Source organism: Schistocerca serialis, chromosome 2 (assembly GCF_023864345.2).
Source record: "Schistocerca serialis cubense isolate TAMUIC-IGC-003099 chromosome 2, iqSchSeri2.2, whole genome shotgun sequence".
Classification (NCBI taxonomy): domain Eukaryota; kingdom Metazoa; phylum Arthropoda; class Insecta; order Orthoptera; family Acrididae; genus Schistocerca; species Schistocerca serialis.
In genome coordinates this window covers 223,800,457-223,823,836 of record NC_064639.1, presented here as the reverse complement: position 1 = coordinate 223,823,836, position 23,380 = coordinate 223,800,457, and positions in this window count along the sequence as shown.

Below are 23,380 nucleotides of genomic sequence, written 5' to 3'. Positions count from 1 at the left end.
ATTCCATAAAAGAAGTTTATAAGCTAAAGTAACAATAGGAATAGTATTATCGAAGTATCACATTATTTCATAGCTCCTTTTTGATTTGCCACAATATGTTTTCTTCTACTTGTATTTATAAGATAAAGAGGATAATTTGAAATGAAACTATATGGATCTATATCAGTATCTCCTTTTAATTCCATTCCTTGTTTAAAATCATGAAATGAATTGTATGCTTTAAAAAAATTATTTGGCAGATCTAAGTTCTACGTTTCTTGAGGAAAACTTTAATTTCGTCCGTTTCTTAAAGAAATATTTTGTAATTTAAAGTTATCAAATAATGACAAATGACCCAATTAATATCTTTTTATTTTTATTTGAAAAGAAACAAAAATAAAATAAAGCATATCTAATTCTTCTGTGTTATAGTGATTTGATATGTCTATCTCAAAATTATTTTAATCACCTAATCAGGCGACTACTATAGCTTGTAATTCAAAGAAAGCTATTGCTATTTTAAGATTATTAAATTTTTCTTGTTCTAATTCTATTTCATAATTGGGATCATACTTAAAACAGATACTCTAATTTCCATATTTTCAATAACAATTTTTTCTTCATTTGGTAATATGTCTTTTGCTTTGATTCCTGCAACATTTTTATCAGACCATGTAAGAATTGCATCTTCAGCACTAGAACTTAAGTAAATATAATAATTAAGTGTCCTTCCTATATGATCTGTTTGTAATCTTTAAAAATCCACCAAATATTTCACATAGAATACTTCATTTTCTTTACATTTTATTTTATCATTATTAGATGTATGTTCTTCGACATATATTTTATTAGAAATGTACAAAGTTAAATGCAATTAAAATGATGAAGATATAAAAGGATGTTCTGCTCTTGTTAAAAATTGATTCTTTTCTTACAATTATGGACCAAAGAATTTTGCCACAAAATTATCAATTGATGTTATATTAGATTTTCTGTTATGTGTAGGGTAACCTGATCCATCAGTTTGAACAACATTAAATTTCATATGTAACTGAGCATGATCTGGATGAACCCAATAATCTGCAATATCTATATTAATTTCTGTATTCCAATTAGGCATATTTAAACTGTCTTTATTATTTTCATTAGCAGGGAAAGAATTAAATTGATAGCTTTCATTTCTCTATATTTAAAGACGAAATTTTCTAAATATTTCATATCAATGACAAATTAAAAAATTATAATTCCTATCCATTATCCTGGAGGCCCTTCCTAATTTTCGTTTTTCGCACATTATTCCTCTTACAGCTGTCTAATCACCAAATGAAGCATCTTCAGGATCTTTCTTTCTCCTGCTGTTTTTATCTACTTCATGTCTCTTTCTCGTTATCTCTACATGCAACATCAACTTTTTTACAAGCTAAATCTAATGGGTCTATTCCTTTATCACCACCTAGGTAATCTTTCTTCTTACTTTGTTCCTGAACCACAATAATTGTTATCAGGAATATGCATATCAGAAAGTCATTAATTAATTAAAGTATTAAGTAACCCTTTTTCAAAATGTGGCAGGCAAATTACTCAAAAATGTGATTGAGTAAGGTATTTCTTTTAGATTATCAATAATAAAATCAGTAGACTTACCTTTTTGTAGCTCATTAAATTAATTTTTATTTTCTGTTAGTTCTTCTCCATGGATTACTGATAATATACTGATTAAGTGATGGACATCATCTCTCCAAATATATTTAATTGGTTTTTCTGTATATTTTTTAATTAATCCTTAGGTGATTTTTTCATACTCAGTAGTATTTAAAACTAATGGTACGTTTTTTGGAAAGAAGATGTCCACAATTCCATTTATAACATATTATTTTTACTATCTTTAATGATTTTATTTTTATTTCGATTATATATCACTATATAATGGACCTGAATAAAATAATATATCCATGTAGTTTGATAAATCATCAGGAATAATGTTTTTCATATCATCCATAATAATTTATCTTTTTGTTGACAGATTCATTGATTCATCTGTTACTTTACATTTTCTAAATAATTTATCTTTTATTTAATACATCAATTAACCATCTATCCCTTCATATTCTCTTGTACCAACTTTTAATTTATAACCTTTAAATTTTTCAATATATTTAAATATGATAAAGGTCTTGGTCCAAAAACAGTATATTCTCTATTGTTGATATATTTTACCAATATTCCAATAGAATTTTTCACTTATTTTTTTAATATTTTATACTTCTTCTAACTCTATTTCCTTCTTAAATTCATCTTATTTATTCAAAAAACCTGATAATTCTGATTCACTTAAAGTATAATCTCTATCACAATGTCAGACTGTTGGTATATCATAATATTATTATAAATAATGGTGCTGTTGATGATTATAAAAACAATTTATTTTCTTTAACTGCTTTTAAATATTTATCTCCAATATCTTCATGAATAACAGGTTGATTTCCTTTTTCATATTACATAATTGGTTCTAGTTTGTTTCTCACTTTAAATGCTTATTTTATTTGTTCCTTTACCTTTCTCTCTCATTCAGCTTTTTTAATGACTTCCTGATTGTGCACTGAACCTTTTGGACAATCATAATTTGCAAATATTTATTAATGATAAAAACATTAACGATTTATTTTCTAACATTTAACATTTAATATTAATGTTAAAGGTTGACATTTACTTTTTTAAGAAATGTTTGGATTTAATTCTGTTATTTCCTTCATTAATTTTTCATGTAAGATCTGTTGCAATAAATCCATATTTATAATCATTCCAGCATTTGCTATATATTTCTTTAAATGGCCACCAACGAAATCATGCTAGATATCATTTAAATTTGTATCATCTTGTCAAAATTAATATTAAAAATTTATAAAATATAACAATCAATGCATTTCATGGCATATGTTCGTCTTTCCAACGAAAGGTGTAGTTTTTTAAATATTTTTTTCTATTATTCTCTTACTTACATAAATTCTAAGTATTTTGGTTGATATAAACCTTTAGAATTAATATATAAATCATATATTTCATTCCATTTTAACAAGTATGGAGGTAAAATATATCTACCGATTTTTACTGCTATTTTGCCATATCTGCTTGGTCTACTTATTACCCATCAAAGAGAATTAGGTATAGGCATACTATTTGTATTTTTTATTTTTTCAAACAAATACCTATTTTTTTGTTTGCATTCTGCCTTTTGACTTCTTTATCCTAATTATAATTTGTTAATAACAAAGGGGTTGGCTACTTCAATTAAGTGAAAATTCTTCAATTCTCAAAAAAAGATTAAGTGTACCTCTAGAAAATAATTGTAACTAAGTTCCGTAGACTGGTATATATACACATTTTCTAACTCCAAATGTTAAATAAAAAAATAAATAAATGAATAATAATGTGATTGCGAAACAAAACAAATTCTTGTTGGTCAATATAGTATAAAAATTTGAGATATTTACAAATTCTAAGAAAACTAACATACAAATCACAGAAGAATAAATTTGCAGTACATTTAATATTGAAATTTATGTTGAATTATATATACAGATTTTAAATATTATACTGGAGAATTTTTAGGATTTAATGATTAAACTCATCCAGCTAAAGAAAAAATTTTTGTTAATAATTTCAAAAATATTTCCTTTTGGTATAATTAATATTCATTTTGATTTCGCTGCAATAGTATATGTAAAATATAACGATTATTCAAATCAAAAAATATATATTATTGGTTCTTTCAAAGCTGAATTAGTTTCATTCATAAGGCATATTTATCTTCATTTGTTTCTGTTCATAATCAATTTCATGGTATACAAAGAACATTATCTGCTAAAAGTAATCATTTGATTGAATGCAGAGCGCTATTTTAAGTATTATTTTCGATATTATTTAATAAATTTTATCTAATTAAATAGTGTTATAATTTCTTTTAATTGATTAATTAATTAAATCTATAAAAAAATTTATCTATGTAAATGAAGAACCTTACAATTGACTATTCTCTGTTACCAAGTCGTAAAACTACCCTATAACAATAAAATACAATTAAATGACGAACAATTAAAAACTACTACTGATTTTTTAACTGATGCTCAAGAAAGAAAGAAGCTAAAACAACTATTGAAATGTTTTTTATCAGATTAAGCATAACAGTTGTGGAAAAACACATTTTATAAAAAAGATGAAAGAGTTTTTGGATGAACAAAACATAAATGCAGTTTTTACCAATATTTTTAGCAGCAATGTTTTCATTAGCTACTCATGCACCAGCTTTCGCATTATCTGTCTGACCTAAACAAAAATATAGTAAAAAAATTCGAAGGAAAAAAATACATGACCTTGCAATAAAAAAGAAAGGAATAGGATGAAAAATTTCAAAATTTATAAAATCATAAAAGTATCAAATTTTGAATGCAGAATGAAATAAAATTATCGTTTTAGAGGCGTATTTATGATTTATTAATTACCTAATAAACCAAAAAAGAGTTGATTTTGCTTCAGTTAATTTTGACTTCTATAAAAATGTTGGTACTCACTGGATTTGTTATTATAACACAAATAAATGGTTTTTGATTGATTTGGTGCAATACACCTAAAGAATCAAATAAATGTATGAAGGAATACAAAATTTTAATGTATTTATGTGTGTTTGTTTTTGTTTATTCATATAAAAACATTATCGAATAATCATCAAATTTCAGTTATTTTAAATACAGCTAAGGATATTATGGCAATAAAATAAAATACAATATATAAAGAATTTGAACCAAAAGTAAATAAGATATTTTCAATCATTAGAATCTAATTTTAATAAAGCAGTAGAATCAATAATTATTAAAGGTGAATTAGAAATACTAAAACATGAAACTTGGATTTTAATTAAAAAATCTCAGAATGATTTAAGTAAATTTTTCCATCATACTTAGACATTTGATACCTTTAAAATAGAATGTTAATAAAAGTATGCAATCCAATTAATGGCTATGATGCTAGTACCAAATGAAATAACGGTATAAGAATTAAAAGAACTTTTCAGAAAGACTGAATATGCAAGTATTGCAACACATTTTAGTTATTATATTACTAAACAAGAATGAATTAAATATTGTCCAAAAATGGAAACAGAAAGAGCATTGTCATATTATTTTCCAGAGACTGATTTAACTCCATACATAAATGAATTAAGTAATACTTAAGATAACATATGTCATAAAGAAATAAATGAATTTAGATCTGTAACTAGAAATGGACAAAAAATTCATAAATTTGACAAGAACAATTTTTTTAAAAAAATGTTGTTGTTGATAAAAGTATTAACTAGGATTTTCCTTGTAAATGAAGATTATTGTTTTAATAATTTAATTTTAAATCAGTATGGAATTTCGTTAAGTGATCTTCATAATATTTACGAAGTAACTGCTGCAAACCAGTCAACAAAAATTGTGGATAATTGACGTTTTCTATCTACAAGACTAAAGATAAAGTTCAAATAGTTCCAGTAGATGGAAAAATATTTTCATTTGCCGAATTGTTAGAAACAATAATTATTCTATTCCTATTCAATATTAATGAATTCATTTCTTAACAAGCTTATCAATGGTAACAATTATACTTTTTTAAAATTAATGAAATACAATTAAGTTTTTTATATGCTATAACTGGTTGCATATATTTAAACACAAGATATGGTGAACAAATTTGTTTGGAAGTCAATAATGAATTTAAAATAATTTTGCCATAAGGTATATTACATTTGTTAATGGATACATTTTCTATTGGAGAAGAAAATACTAAACTACAACATAAAAATAGTAAGAAGAGGTTCAAAAACCATTCAACAAGTTCCAACACGAATGTGTATTAGCCCTTGACATAGGTTTCTGCAGTGGGCCTTGTTACACCCCATGGAGATAAATTACATTAAATGAAGTCCAGTGGCACTAGCCATACATAAATTTGATACAAAATCTAGGAACATAACATGCCTTGGCTTAAGACAGCAGCAGGACAACTGTGTTTGCACATGATTAACATGTTCTGAATTTTAAATGTTTATGATATTTCAGAAAACAACGATTGTAAAATATTATATGAATTATTTACTTTTTATAAGAAGTAATCTTTGCAGAAACAACAATACAGAAAAACTGTTAATCATTAATTAGTCGAAAAGCATGTAAAAAGTTTACAAACTGTAAGTTTCGAAAATAATATCAACTCAGTTGATCTTAATCATTTCTTGAATACTTTAAAAGAAGAAATTAAGCAAATTTTTAAAATATTTGTTGGTTTTAAAGCAAATTTTAAATTTTTTGATGAGTATAAAATTTTAACAACTAATGAAGTTGAAGAATTTGGACATTATAGCTAAATTATATAATTCTTACAGAAGAAGATTTATTCAAAAAATTTAAGTAAGAGAAACAAAGTATTTTAAAAAATTAACTAATTTTCGTGCCCATGGATATGGATGGTTATTAAATACAATTGTCAGAATTATTTAATTATTTAATTTTGAAAACCAAATATAAGAAATCTGCAGAGGTTATGTTATACTCGATACTAAAGAAAAATTTCAGATTATGAATTATCAATAAGGACTCTTGATATTCTGAAACTTGCAAACAAAATTAATGTATCTGTTAGCGAGTTTTTTCTTTTGATGAGAACTATCATGTATATCCATTAGAAATGGCATATCCTGTAAAATAAAGTCATACCCATTTATTAAATTTTGAAAATAAAAATATTTAACTACTGCTGGATAAAAGATTTTAATTGACTTGTTTCAAATCAAATATCTAAACTTAAGGAACTGAAATCTGTTGCATGTGTTTATTACGTTTTAATTCTAAGGAAAAATCTGTCACACATTCAAAAAATTGGTAATTAGTAGAAATAAAACTACCCACAAACTGAACATTTAAAATTAAAAAAGCTCCTTTCATTATTTATACCTATTCTGAGAGTCTATTATTAAAAATGGATGACTTCCAACACAATCTGAAAAAAATTACTATGAAATATGAAAAATATGAAGTAAGCGGTTTCTGTTATCATATTAAATATATCAATAGTCACTATAAAGGTCCAGATGAACTTAGACTGCTTAACTGACAGAAGAAATTTATGGATAATTCGAAAAAAGAAGTTACAAAAGTTTGTTAAATATATTCAAAAATTCAAGAAATGATACCACTTACAACTAAACAACAATTAGAGATAATAATCCTAAATATTATTCCTAATGTAAATAATATTAATGAAAAGAAAATAAAATGTTTGTTTAACAGGATCATATATATAAATTCATTATGTAATAAATGTAATTTGCAATTAGAGCATTCTAGATTTGAACCAATTTATTTATGTTATTTATTAGAATATGATTCTCATTTCTTTGTGAAAGAAACTCAGCTATTATGAAAAAAGCATATCAATTGCCAAATAACGAAGATACATATCTTAGTGTTTCTAAACAAGCAGAAAATTTAAATATGAGGTTTATTGGTACATTTAAATTTATGTCTTCACGTCTTGATAACCTTTCCTCAAACCTAAAAAAGAATAAAATATATAATGTTGGAAACTTTTTCCAGAAGAAATAACAAATTTGATAACTAAAAAGGTTTTTATGGATTACTGGAAGGAACTTTCAAGAAACACAACTTCCAAAAAAACGAATTTTGCAGGGAACTGAATGACTGTGAAATGAGTGATGAAGACTGTACTTGTTCTAAATTAATTTGCATATAATTTAATATAAAAATATTGATGAATATCATGATTTGTTTTTAAAAATTGATGTTAAAATACTGGCAGATTTTTCAAAAATTTTTGGAAAATAGTATAAAAGCTTATTTTTTTAGATCCATCTTGGTATTTTGGGGCACCTGGTATATCTTGGGATGCAATGTAAAAATGACTGATCAACTACTAGAATTATTACATGGTAATGATATGATTTTTAGTGGTTGATAAAGAGGTGAGAAGTGGTATATCCCAATACTGTAAAAGATATGTTAAAGCAAACAATAAATACGTAAAAAATTTGGTTAAAAATGAGGTATTGTGTTGTTTTGTATATTTACATGAAAATAATTCATGTGGTATCAGCCAGTATTTACTATATCATTGATTGAATGGGTTGAACCCAAAAATTTTGATCCTAAAAAGACTGGCAAAATTTCAGATACTTCCAAAACATGTTAAATTTCTAAGTCGATTTAGACTGTATGAAAGAATTACACAATTTACATCAACATTAGTAGGTGGAATTAAAATTATACCAATAAGTAATGAAAAAATGATTAGCTATGTTAGATAATAAATACAATCAAGTCAAATGTAAGAAATGTATTCTAAAATATAGTTAGGTTAAAGAAATTAATATCTATATTAATGGGCCTTTTAATTTTTTAGAAGAGTTAGAAAATTTAACACAATATATTTCAAAGGAATTGTCAAAAGTGTTATTTGATCAATGTGCAAAAATCTTAATTATCTCATATGTATTATATACTGAGAATTATGACAAAACTTTTTGGAAGTTTTATTGATATTATGAGTTTAAAAGAATAATATGATGGTTGGGAATATAGCTTGGGAACCAAAGAACGTGTAATTGATTAATTTTTTTAATGGAGACCATAAATATATAATTTGTGATTTTTTTAAAAGTAGCATGGGCATACTTACGTCCACATCTTTGAACATGGTAGACTATCCAGTGAACATCATTGTGACACTGTATTCCTTCCTCTTGTGCGTTTTTTCAGTGTGCGTTACACTCTGAGTTCATTTTTGTGGATGATAATGAATGACTGCATCGAACACCACAGGCTGAGCTTTTGAATAAGAGAGGATATTCGGGGAATGGCCTGGCTTTAGCTACCCTCCATTGATCTGCTGTCATTCACTTCTCTGATGGAAGATGTGATATTGTTATCTACTGTATATATCCGACTTTTAGTTGTATCTATACATCAACTTAAGTAACAAATAATATCTTCACTGTAATGGCGACTAAATTTCGGGTTTTCATAATAATTAATGTCGATTGCTATTCATTTTTTGCTGTGTTATCAAAGACTAGATAGTTATCAATATCTTTGGATGTTAGTTATTATTTACTGATACACATGTAATTGTAGAAATCACTTTAGTTTTTCATTAACAACATTCAATAATAATTAAATGATCATGAATGATTACATTTTGTATAGATGGAAATGAGTGTTGATCCTACAATTACTCTCAGCAGTTATGATGCTAAAATGACTGTGATTTTTATAGTTCATCACCCAAAGATATCATAGCAAGGACTATGATCCATTACTGTACATCGATACAGTCATTCGAACTTTGTACACATTTATATTCACATAGCTAAGTGTTCTATTCCGTTCTTATATTCATTATAATGTCCCTCTGTATACTCCACAGATCCTGTTATCAGTTATTCGGCATGTAATAGAATTTAATACTGTGTGCTACTTTTCTCACACACATAGTTCCTCAGGTATTCTTACTCCATGAACTTACGGCAAAAGTCTGTCCCGCATAAATTAATTATAGTCAGTTTTCTTGTAGTTTAACAAAAGTGCCCTGATCCCCTCCATAGCATATATAGTAGAATTTAGAGACAAATGTGGCTGCATTAAACCCTCTTTGATATTGCTGGAGTGCTACTTTGATGTGGGCATTATTTTGATGAGAGATGATGTATCGATAATTTTAATTTAATCTTTTTCAATGCTATTAATTATTTCCAATATTTATGACCACCTGTTCCCTATATGAGAATAAACCTGACAATATTATTCTTAATTAAAAGTGCGGTTATACTGCCCATTCACCCAATTCAAGTCCCATCGAGCACAGTTGCGGTTATACTGGCGATTCACCCAATTTAAGTCCCATCTAACACAGATGGGATGCGCTTGGGGAGACATACTTCAGCACATCCACATGCACCAAGACCATCCAGCAGTTGTTAACCCTACTGGTGGAGAAATGCAACGCCCATCCACAAGAAATTCTTACTAACATTGTGGCCAGCATGGGAGTGCAGTGCAGAGCATGCATTGCCATTCGTGGTGAACACACACCTTATTAAGCAATATGCCCCGCCTCCTGTAATGTGCTTGCGACCACCATAAATAGCGTGATGTGAGTGTAATAGTTGGCTTTGAATAAAAGCGTCGTTTCTTTTCCCCTCATAGCGTATATCTTTCGATTGCCTTCTGTATTACACTGTAGCAGTTCTTTCTAGGTGTGATGCATGTTTCATTAACCCATGTTACTCAGCAGTAACACGTCATGCGAAAGTCACATTCGTTCTTAAGATTAGTACACCACTGTATAACATTTCAAGCAATGCCCCACAAGAGAAAGCGCATTTTTTTCAACAGAAATTAACCGGAAAAACTTTTTTGCACTACTTACCGAACGCCCCTCACATTTTTCTGAAGCCCTGCGTAGTGTCCACTTTCACTGACTTAGGGTGGTAATGTAGCCAGCACCCACCCACGTTTCTGTTTAGCTATTAGTACAGAAACTATGTGGTATATGGTTCTGCTCTGACAACTGGATTGCTAATCTCCACTGTAAATCCATAAAATGGCAGATCCACTTCAAAGACATGGCTAATGATTTCTTGTTCTTGTTCTTCACTGAAAAAATTCCTTAACTTTCCAGTAGTCTTTTTACCCCCTACTGCATCTCTGTTTCTTGCTACCCTTTCCACTGTATTATGTTGAACATTTAATTGCATTGCTCCTGTTGAAAGAAGGCATCTTATCATCCTTCATTGCCTCAATTGCACTGTCCCTCACTACAGTGTCCCACGTTTGTTGCCCCGATTTCCGGACTCATTTCTAGGCATATTGATGCCCTAGTATCTGAAGCAATACCAACAGGTATCAGAAGACTGGTTTTAATCGAAATTTTCTATCGCGTGAAATATAACAAACAGTGATGATTTTAAATATTAATAATTAACTAGTTCAAAACCGTCACAAAGGAGCAGAAGGATGTATGATATCTTCATATACACTGAAGGGCCAAAGAAACTGGTACACCTGCCTAATACAGTGTAGGGCCCCCATGAGCACGCAGAAGTTCCGCAACACGACGTGGCATGGACTCGACTGTCTCAAGTAGTGCTGGAGGGAACTGACACCATAAATCCTGCAGGGCTGTCCATAAATCTGTAAAAATACAAGGGGGTGGAGATCTCTTCTGAACAGCACGTTAAAAAGGCAACCCAGATATGCTCAATAATGTTCATGTCTGGGGAGTTTGATGGCCAGCAGAATTGTTTAAACTTAGAAGAGTGTTTCTGGAGCCAATCTGTAGCAATTCTGCACGTGTAGGGTGTCGCATTATCCTGCTGGAATTGCCCAACTCTGTCGGAATGCACGCACAATGGACATGAATGGATGCAGATGATCAGACAGTATGCTTACTTGTCAATTGTCAGAATCATATCAAGACTTATTAGGGGTCCCATATCACTGCAACTGCAAGCACCTCTCACCATTACAGAGCCTCCACCAGAATGAACAGTCCCCTACTGACATTCAGGGTCCATGGATTCATGAGGTTGTCTCCATACCCGTACACGTCCATCCACTCGACACAATTTGAAACGAGACACGTCCGACCAGGAGACATATTTCCAGTCATCAACAGTCCAATGTCAGTGTTGACGGGCCGAGACGAGACGTAAAGCTTTGTGTCGTGCAGTCATCAAAAGTACTCCGAAAGCCCATATCGAAGATGTTTCGCTGAGTGTTTCACAAGCTGAAACTTGTTGATGGCCCAGCATTGAAATCTGTAGCAGTTTACGGGAGGGTTGCACTTCTGTCACGTTGAACGATTTTCTTCACGCCTGGTCCCGTTATTGCAGGATCTTTTTCCTGCGGCAGCAATTTCGGGGATTTGATGTTTTACCGGATTCCTGATATTAACGGTACACTCGTGAAATAGTCGTACGGGAAAATCTCCACTTCATCACTACCTCGGGGATGCTGTGTCCCATCACTCGTGCGCCGACTGTAACGCCAAGTTCAGACTCACTTAAATCTTGATAACCTGCCATTGTAGCAGCAGTAACTGATCTAACAAGTACTCCAGACACTTGTTGTCTTACATAGGCGTTGCCGACCGCAACGCCGTATTCTGCCTGTTTACATATCTCTCTGTATTTGAATACGCATCAATGTATTTCTAACTCTTTTACCCGTAAATCTTGAGAGTGTTATGCGTGATAACTTACTCTTGCTGGGGTACATAGATTAAAAATGAATCCACCTCGGCCAACTTTCCCGGCTAGTAGTGCAGCAACTTTTCCCTATCAGACGCTATGTCAGCGTTAAGGGTTCACGGATGAAACTACACTACTGGTCATTAAACTTGCTACACCACGAAGATGACGTACTACAGAAGCGAAAATTCACCGACAGCACGAAGATGCTATGATATGCAAATGATTAGCTTTTCAGAGCATTCACACAAGGTTGGCGCCGGTGGCGACACCTACAACGTGCCGACATGAGAAAAGTTTCCAACCGATTTCTCATACACAAACGGCTGTTGACCGGCGTTGCCTGGTGAAACGTTGTTGTGATGCCTCGTGTAAGGAGGAGAAGTGTGTACCATCACGTTGCCGACTTTGATAAAGGTCGGATTGTAGCCTATCGCGATTGTGGTTTATCGTATCGCGACATTGCTGCTCGCGTTGATCGAGATCCAATGACTGTTAGCAAAATATGGAATCGGTGGGTTCGGGAGCGTAATACGGAACGCCGTGCTGGATCCCAACGGCCTCGTATCACTAGCAGTCGAAATGACAGGCATCTTATCCGCATGGATGTAACAGATCGTGCAGCCACGTCTCTATCCCTGAGTCAACAGATGGGGATGTTTGCAAGACAACAACCATCTGCGCGAACAGTTCGACGACGTTTGGAGCAGCATGGACTATCAGCTCGGAGGCCATGGCTGCGGTTACGCTCGTCGCTGCATCACAGACAGGAGCGCCTGCGATGGTGTACTCAACGACGAACCTGGGTGCACGAATGGCAAAACGTCATTTTATCGGATGAATCCAGGTTCTGTTTACAGCATCAAGATGGTCGCATCCGTGTTTGGCGACATCGAGGTGAGCGCACATTGCCGGTCGGAGTGGCCGAGCGGTTCTAGGCGCTACAGTCTGGAACCGCACGACCGCTACGGTCGCAGGTTCGAATCCTGCCTCGGACATGGATGTGTGTGATGTCCTTAGGTTAGTTAGGTTTAAGTAGTTCTAAGTTCTAGGGGACTGATGACCACAGATGTTAAGTCCCATAGTGCTCAGAGCCATTTTTTTGAACGCACATTGGAAGCGTGTATTCGTCATCGCCATACTGGCGTATCACCCGGCGTGATGGTATGGGGTGCCATTGGTTACACGTCTCTGTCACCTCTTGTTCGCATTGACGACACCTTGAACAGTGGACGTTACATTTCAGATGTGTTACGACGCAGAGGTGGTTGTTCTGGGAAGTAATTTCTCAGGATCTATGCACCCAAACCCTACATTTCAGCAGGATAATGTACGACCACTTGTTGGAGGTCCTGTACGGGCCTTTCTGGATACAGAAAATGTTCGACTGCTGCCCTGGCCAGCACATTCTCCAGATCTCTCACCAATTGCTAACGTCTGGTCAATGGTGGGCGAGCAACTGGCTCGTCACAATACGCCAGTCACTACTCTTGATGAATTGTGGTATCGTGTTGAAGCTGCATGGGCAGCTGTATCTGTACACGCCATCCAAGCTCTGTTTGACTCAATGCCCAGGCATATCAAGGCCGTTATTACGGCCAGAGGTGGTTGTTCTGGCTACTGATTTCTCACGATCTATGCACCCAAATTGCGTGAAAATGTAATCACATGTCAGTTCTAGTATAATATAATTGTCCAATGAATACCCGTTTATCATCTGCATTTCTTCTTGGTGTAGCAATTTTAACGGCCAGTAGTGTAACATAATAGTTACGATTTTCTTAAAAGTCAGATGATTCTGTTAGATACAACCTGTATTTTATCGTTACAAACGTCTGGCACCAATTTTCATATGTCACAAACAGCTGACGTCAATACGTAGTCGCAAAATGCATACCCATTTCGTAATATTCTAAGAATTAATTTGGTGTGGTACGTGAGTTCCCTTGCTCCTCGAGTTTCTGTCTTCTGCCAACGAGAATAAAGCCTTTTTCTCGATCATTACTGCAGACACACGCTGTTGGCACAGTGTCGTTTCATGAGCGTCATTTCGTGCAAGTAGCTTCATTAAAAAAAAAACTACTGAGTAGACGTCTGGTGCTAACAAGGTTTGTGGTAAAGTGCGCTTGCCTCCCACAGCTGCCGCCTACGCAGCACGCCCACGGCCAACAAACTAGCTCTCGCTGCTGCTTCGTTATGGTACTGTACGATCTCGAAGGTCGGCTGGCGACGGGGTACCGAAGGTAACAAGTGTGAGACCGAGGGCTTCCGATTTCTGCCGACTGAGGACTGGATTAAGACGGTCGAAGTAGGAAGCAAAAGCTGTGGAGGAGGACGTGTAATTTACTTGTCCCTCCAGCCAGTGCTTTTGCTACTCTGAAGTTTCGATTGATACGACCTGCTGTTAAAATAAAAAAATAATTCAAGAATAAGTCTTTTGTGGTTGATTAACAATGTTACGATAGTCGGTAATCGGTGTGCCTATAGGGGTTGTTCCGTGTGGAGTGATCAATATTCAGGGACATGACAGATAATTAGAAGCAAACAACTGTAGGAAACCCGGTCTATGAAATGCATACCGAAGCGCTATGGGCACTTGTTCATATTTGCTACTGTGAAACACATCTCTTCTGCTGAACAAGGGCTCATAGCTCTTTAAGGTATGCATTTCACGAGCCGTGTTTACTAGACGTTTGCTTCGATTGATCGTTCCTGTCTTGTCCTTGATTATTTACCATTGCTCCTGAGACACTATGTGAACAGCTATTTTCTTCTTTCTTCTGAATTATCAGTCATCTGTCTGGTTTGATGTGGTCTGTCACCAACTCTTCTCTTTTGGCAACCTCTTCGCCTCAAAGTACCACTCACATCCTGTGTCCTCAGTTACTTGTTGGATGAATTCCAATCTGTGTCTTGTTCTACAGTTTTTAGCCTTTACATCATCATTACATCATCATCATCATCATCATCATCATCATCATCATCATCAGCCAATTCAATAATTAAATGATGTGGTCTCTTCGAGTCGTGGATTCAGGTAGGCTTTCAGTAGTCTTCTCCAAGTGGGACAGTCTTGGACAGTGCTCTACCAGGTATTACCAGCGATCTTCTTGATGTCTTTGTCCCATCTGTCTGATGGTCTTCCTCTAGGCCTCCGGTGCTCTCTCGGACTCCACTCCAGTACTAGCTTCGTCCATCTGTTGTCTTTTCTTCTTGCGATGTGGCCAGCCCATTGCCATTTCAAGGAACCTACTGTCTCTAAGGTGTCGTTAACCTTCGTCACAGACCGGATGTCATCTGCCCTATTCCTATCCTTTCTTGTATAGCCCAGCATTGGTCTCCACCGAGCGAGGTGGCGCAGTGGCAAGCACACTGGACTCGCATTCGGGAGGACGACGGTTCAATCCCATGTCCGGCCATCCTGATTTATGTTTTCCGTGATTTCCCTAAATCGCTCCAGGCAAATGCCGGGATGGTTCTTCGAAAGGGCTCGGCCGACTTCCTTTCCTAATCCGATGAGACCGATGACCTCGCTGTCTGGTCTCCTCCCCCAAAGCAACCCAACCAGACCCAACATTGGTCTCTCCATGGCTCTCTGTGCTGTCCTAAGATTCCCTTTTGTAAATGAGTTCAGTGTCCATGTCTCGCAGCCGTACGTCATCACAGGAAGAATGCATCGATCAAATACTGCTTTCTTCAGATTTACTGGCGTTTTTGATCTGAATACTGTTGAATTCTTCCCAAATGCTTGCCAGCCAAGCTTGATGCGTCGATAGATTTCTGGCCTTATGTCTCCCTTCATAATCTGGCCAAGGTAGACATATTCACTGACCTCTTCTAATAGACTTTCACATCTCCAGCTGGGACCCATTTGTTGGACATTTGTTTTGGAAAGGTTCATGTTCAAGCCAACCAGCTGACATTCCGATGTAACTAAGTTTTGGAGCTCTGCCAAGTCTTTGGACAGTAAGACAATATCATCAGCAAATCTCAAGTTGGTAAGCCTTCTTCCATTAACTCTAATTCCCTTACCTTTCCAGCTCAGCTTTGACATAGCCATTTCCAGTACAGCAGAGAACAGTTTTGGGGAGATGGGATCGCCTTGCTTGACACCCCTCATGATATGGAATTCTTGAGTTGATTTGCCGACGTTAACATAAGCTGAAGAATTCTCGTAGATTTTCCTGAGCACTTCAATGTATGCTGCTCCCACTCCTTGCTCACTCAAAGCTTGGAGGACAGCTACATGACTAACGGTGTCAAATGCCTTTTCAAAGTCAACAAAGGCAATGCAGAGAGGCAGTTGGTATTCATTCGCTCTGCTTATCACTTCACTACCTTTTTCTAATACCGTGGAAGTTATTCCTGATGTTTAACACATGTCTTACCATTTTTTCCCTTTGTATTCTTGTCGGTGCTTACCGTAAGTTTCTTTCTTGGCCTGTTCTGCGAAGAAACCGCACATTTTTTATGAGTTACATTGATTTTCAAGATTCTTCCCTAGCACCATATCTCAGGAGCTTCGATTCTCTTCTGTTTCGGTTTTCCCATAGTCCGTGATTTACTTCCATACAATGCTGTGCTCGTAAGATACATTCTCAGAAATTTATTCCTCAGATTAAAGTCGATGTTTAATACTAACAGATCTGTTTTGCCCAAGCATGTCTTCAGTGCCTGTCCTAATCGGCTTTTCATATACTCCTTACTGGTCAACGATTTTTTATTTTGCTTCCAATGCAGGACAATAGCCGGCCGCGGTGGTCTCGCGGTTCTAGGCGCTTCAGTCTGGAACCGCGCGACCGCTACGGTCGCAGGTTCGAACCCTGGCTCGGGCGTGCATGTGTGTGATGTCCTTAGGTTAGTTAGGTTTAAGTAGTTCTAAGTTCTAGGGGACTGATGACCTCAGATGTTGAGTCCCATAGTGCTCAGAGCCTTTTGAACCATCTGAGGCCATCAGTCCCCTGGACTTAGAACTACTTAAACCTAACTAACCTAAGGACATCACACACATCCATGCTCGAGACAGAATTTGAACCTTCGACCATAGCGGTCGCGCGGTTCCGGACTGAAGCGCCTAGAACCGCTCGGCCGCTCCATCCATGCAATGTGTGGTTTTCACGAGCAATAAAAAGGGCGGAAATGATGCTTATGTTGATCTCTGTTCTAATTTTCTGTACAGGTTCCGGAACTCCCGGAACCGAGGTGATGCAAAACCTTTTTGATGTGTGTATTTACAAGAGCTGTTATCGTGAAGAAAAGTACATGTTGCTTCAGACATGCATAAACAGAGACATTTTAATCATCAATGATAATTCACAAAATGTCTTTATTGTGGTTTTTCGGTGAGTTTTTGCGGCCGCTCTGTGCCTGGGTCCTCGCCAGGGTCCTACCTCGCCACGCCCTCGGTATCTCCCCTCTGGGTCGCTGGAGTTCAGGAGCTTCCCTCCAGCTCCGGCCGGCTGGTGTTTACGCGCTACGGGTCCGCCTGGCGGGTGAGTGACCGGGCTGCCGAGGCGACGGCGACCCGGAACTGGCAGAGGCGGGGTAGCAGCCCGGAGTGAGCGCAGCGCCCGACGGCTGGCGCAGATGCGCGGCCGCGAGCCCAATCGATCAGCCGGTCGTGACTGCGCCGCAGGTTCACGGCCGCCCCGCGGACCTGCCGGCGGTTTCGCTATCGACGGGCTCCGTCCTAATAAGGCACCGGGCGGCGCGGTGGGCGGCGCCGGCTGCCTCGCGCGGAATGGCTGCAGTCTGCAGCAGGTTGTGCCCGGCGGCGGCGTGTCCGCATGTGAACGAAGCGAAACATGCGCGATTGCGTGGTATCTGGCTTTGGCCACATGTCATGGTAAGAATGGTATACAAGGTCTTTAAGAAAGTGTCGCATATTGCTACAGAACGTAATATCGGACAAAATTAGTCGAAAAGTTCTGTTAATTATACTGTTAGAGGCGCGTAGTTTTATTAATATTATCTTGGTTGCGGGGATACAATAAAAAGTGAATGTTAGTTATTTAAGAAATGATTTTAAATGGATTAAAACAATCTTGTCCGCAGTAAGATACACTACTGGCCTTAAAAATCGCTACACCACGAAGATGACGTGCTACAGACGCGAAATTTAACCGACAGGAAGAAGATGCTGTGATATTCAAATGGTTGGTTATTCAGAGAATTCACACATGGTTGGCGCCGGTGGCGACACCTACAACGTGCTGACATGAGGAAAGTTTCGCACCGATTTCTCATACACAAACAGTAGTTGACCGGCGTTGCCTGGTGAGACGTTGTTGTGATGCCTCGTGTAAGGAGGAGAAATGCGTACCATCACGTTTCCGACTTTGATAACACTCGGATTGTAGCCTATCGCGATTGCGGTTTATCATATAGCGACATTGCTGCTCGCGTTGGTCGAGATCCAATGACTGTTAGCAGAATATGGAATCGATAGGTTCGGGAGGGTAATACGGAACGCCGTGCTGGATCCCGACGGCCACGTATCACTAGCAGTCGAGATGACAGGCATCTTATCCGCATGGCTGTAACGGATCATGCAGGCCACGTCTCGATCCCTGAGTCAGCAGATGGGGACGTTTGCAAGACAACAACCATCTGCACGAACAGTTCGACGACGTTTGCAGGAGCATCGACTATCTGCTCGGAGATCATGGCGGCGGTTACCCTTGACGCTGCATCACAGACAGGAGCGCCTGCGATGGTGTACTCAACGACGAACCTGGGTGTACGAATGGCAAAACGTCTTTTTTTCGGATGAATCCAGGTTTTGTTTACAGCATCATGATGGTCGCATCCGTGTTTGGCCACATCGCGGTGAACGCACATTGGAAGCGTGTATTCGTCACCGCCATACTGGCGTATCACCCGGCTTGATGGTATGGGGTGCCATTGGTTACGCGTCTCGGTCACCTCTTGTTCGCATTGACGGCACTTTGAACAGTAGCCGTTACATTTCAGATTTGTCACGACCCGTGGCTCTACTCTTCATTCGATCCCTGCGAAACACTACATTTCAGCAGTATAATGCACGGCCGCATGTTGCAGGTCCTGTACGGGAATTCCTGGATACAGGAAATGTTCGACTGTTGCTCTGGCCAGCACAATCTCGAGGTCTCTCACCAACTGAAAACGCCTGGTCAATGGTGGCCGAGCAACTGGCTCGTCACAATACGCCAGTCACTACTCCTGATGGACTGTGGTATCGTGTTAAAGCGGCATGGGCAGGTGTACCAGTACACGCCATCCAAGCTCTGTTTGACTCAATGCCCAGGCGAATCAAGGCCGTTATTACGGCCAGAGGTGATTGTTCTGGGTACTGATTTCTCAGGATCTATGCACCCAAATTGTGTGAAAATGTAATCACATGTCAGTTCTAGTATAATATATTTGTGCAATGAATACCCGCTTATCATCTGCATTTATTCTTGGTGTAGCAGTTATAATGACAAGTAGTGTATGTTTTTGTAATGGTGACCGGTTTCGGTCAGAATGTGACCATCTTCAGACGATTTGTACCATAATGGTAGGCGGCGGCGGTTGAAGGAACAGGTTTTGTGGCTCCACGAACGTCAATCGAGCAGTTGACGATCGCGGAGCCACAACACCTGCTCCTTTAGCCGCCACCACCTACTATCATGGTACAAATCGTCTGAAGATGGTCACATTCTGTCCGAAACCGGTCACCATTACAAATACATATCTTACTGCGGACATGACGATCCCGTGGCGAAACGCGCCGCTCTTCTTTGGATCTTCTCTCCCTCCTCTATCAGTCCTACCTGACAGGGATCCCAGATAGGTGAACAATACTCAAGAATCGGGCAAACAAGCGCCTCATAAGCCACTTCTTTCGTCGATAAGTTACATTTCCTTAAGATTCTTCCGATGAATCTGAGTCTTGTGTCTGCTTTTCCCACTATCTGTTTTATATGGTCATTCCACTTCAGGTCGCTAGATATTTTCAGCAGACGCTGTGTCCAGCTGTTTGTCATCAATAGTGTAGCTGTACAGTAGTGGTTCTTTTCCTATGTGTGCGCAATATGTTAAATTTATTTACATTCAGGGTCAACTGCAAGAATCTGCACCATTCATCAATTCTCTGCAGGTCGTTCTGCAAATTCTTACTATCTTCTAATGTTGCTACTTTGGTATAAACAACTGCATCATCTGCGAATTGCCTTAAAGAGCTCCGACGCTTTCTACTAGATCATTTATATATATTGTGAACAGCAACGGTCCTGTCACACTTCCCTGTGGTTCTTCGCATAGTATCTTCACATCTTTCGATTTTGTTCCGTTAAGAGCGACGTGTTCGGTTGTATCTGCAAGCAAGTCTGAAATCCAATCGCAGGTTTGTTTAGATACTCCGTAAGCTCGTATTTTTTTTCATTAAATGGCAATGCGGGACGGTGTCAGATGCCTGACTGAAATCAAGGAACACGGCATCAGCCTGAGCGCCGTTGTCCACTGCGCTATGGATCTCATGGAGGAACAGAGCGAGCTGAGTTTCGCAGGATCTCTGTTGTGGATTCCATGTTGATTTTTTTTCCAAGAACGTCATAATTATTGAGCATAAAACATGTTCCATAATTCTACAACAGATTGACGTCAACGATATAGGTCTATAATTATGTGTATCTGTCTTACGGCCTTTCTTAAAAACGGGAATGACCTGCACTTTTTTTCAGTCTTCAGGTACCTTTCGTTGCTCAAGCGATCTACGATAAATTGCTTCTAGAAGGGAAGCAAGTTCTTAGAATCTTATAGGTATCTCCTCTGGTCCTGAAGTCTTTCCACTACTAAGCGATTTTAGCTGCTTTTCAGTTCCGCGATCGGTTATCTCGACATCTTCCATTTCGACGTTCGCACGATGATTGAAAGGGACAGTGTTACGATCTTCCGCGGTGAAACAACTTCGAAAGGCCGAATTCAGTATTTCCGCCTTCTCTCTGTTATGTTCCGTTTCGGTGCCGGTGTGGTTGCTGAGATAATGAACAGACAATTTTGACCCACTTACTGATTTTACATACGACCAAAATCTCTTATGGTTTTTACTCAGGTCGGTTGACAACGTCTTACTTTTGAAATCATTGAACGCTTCTACATTACTCTCCTTACGCTCATTTTCGCTTCGTTCAGCTTTTGTTTGTCAGCTAGTTTTTTACTTCTCTTGAATCTGAGATGAAGTGCTCTTTGTTTACGTAGCGCTTTTCTAACGCGGCTATTGAACCATGGTGGACCTTTCCCATCCCTTAAAACCTTACTCGGAACATACTTGTCTAGGGCAACTGAACGACGCCTTTGAACTTTTTCCATTTGTTCTCTACACCTTCGTCCTCGTCACCGAATATTTGATACTGACTGCTGAGATATTCTGAAATTTGTATCATGTCTCCCTTGCTGAGTAAATATATGTTCCTACCTTTCTTAACATTCCTTGTAGGACCCGTCGTCTTAGATGCTGTCACAGCTTTACCTTTCTTAACATTCCCTATAGGACCCGTCGTCATAGATGCTGTCACAGCTTTATGATCAGTGATACCTTCCTCTACGTTAACTGATTTGATAAGTTCATGTCCGTTTGTTGCCAGGAGGTCCAACAAGGGGAAGGCCTCAGACACGGCCAACCGATTCGGCTAAGATTTGGTAGGTCGCTTGTGTACAACTTAAAGCGAAGGAATCTAAGATATTTTGAGTCAACACCCCCGCGTTTTTGAGAAAATCACCCCTAAAGGTTATGACGAGCGATCGACTCAAAGTTGGCGGGATCGATAGATAATTGTAAATGGAGCATTTTTCATCACTAGGTATAGGGTCCAAAAACGCATACTTTTCCAGAAATCGAGGTAAGAAACTTTTACAACTGCCGCGTCTGTACCAACATGGTCAACGCTTTTCACCGATAGCACCGATAGCGCAACGACCATGGTGTGGCTGTGAATCTCGAAGAAACATTGTGGATGTTATTCTTTTGGTTTGTATTTTTCCATATCTCAAAAAAAATGGCTCTGAGCACTATGGGACTTAACATCTGAGGTCATCAGTCCCCTAGAACTTAGAACTACTTAAACCTAACTAACCTAAGAACATCACACACATCCATGCCCGAGGCAGGATTCGAACCTGCGACCGTAGCGGTCGCGCGGTTCCAGACTGAAGCGCCTTTAACCGCGTGGCCACACTGGCCGGCTTCCATATCTCAATTGACAGGGTTGGGAGGGTTAATAAGGTAAGTAAATCAACAACGAATGATAATGAGGTAAATTTCTCAAATCTATTGGGATAGTAAACAACTAAAATGTTACTCCAGGTCACTTTACAATGGCTCTTCCAGTCACTGTTACGTGTCCTCACTTTTCTTCGAACAACTAGACGGATGGTACTTGTCATATAAACATTCGAAACAAATATACTCACGGTACCAAGAGCAACTAATGAATGCAATCTTTCGACAGCTACACTGTTCCTTCCCTATGATATGACGAAGAGACAACCGGGACAACACAACTCTCCCCGCGTGCATTGTATCCCGTGCCTCGCTGTAAACAAGCGGTTGGCTATCTGTGATCCCTCGTGAGGAAGTCGCAGCACTTTTACTCGGAGTTGTTTTCATGTGACAAGGCTTAAAAGTTTAATACTTTACTAACTCACGGCGTTTGGGAAATTAGTTTGCCTACCTTATTATTATCATTCCTTATTGATTTGCTTACCTTGTTAACCCTCCTATCCCTATCAATTGAGATATGGAAAATTACAAACGAGGAGAATAACATCCGCTAGGTTTCTTCGAGATTCGAACCCGGGTTTTCCGATTCCCAGCCAGTTACCTTGGCCGTTGCGCTATCGGCGCTGTCGGCGACAAGCGTTAACCATGTGGGTACAGACGCGGCAGTTGTAAATATTTCTTACCTCAATTTCTGGAAAAGTATCCATTTTCGGACCCCATACCTGGTGATGAAAAATGATCTATTTACAATTATCTATCGATCCCGCCAACTTTGAGTCGATCGCTCGTCATAACCTTTAGGGGTGATTTTCTCAAAAACGCGGGGGTGTTGACCCAAAATATCTTAGATTCCTTCGCTT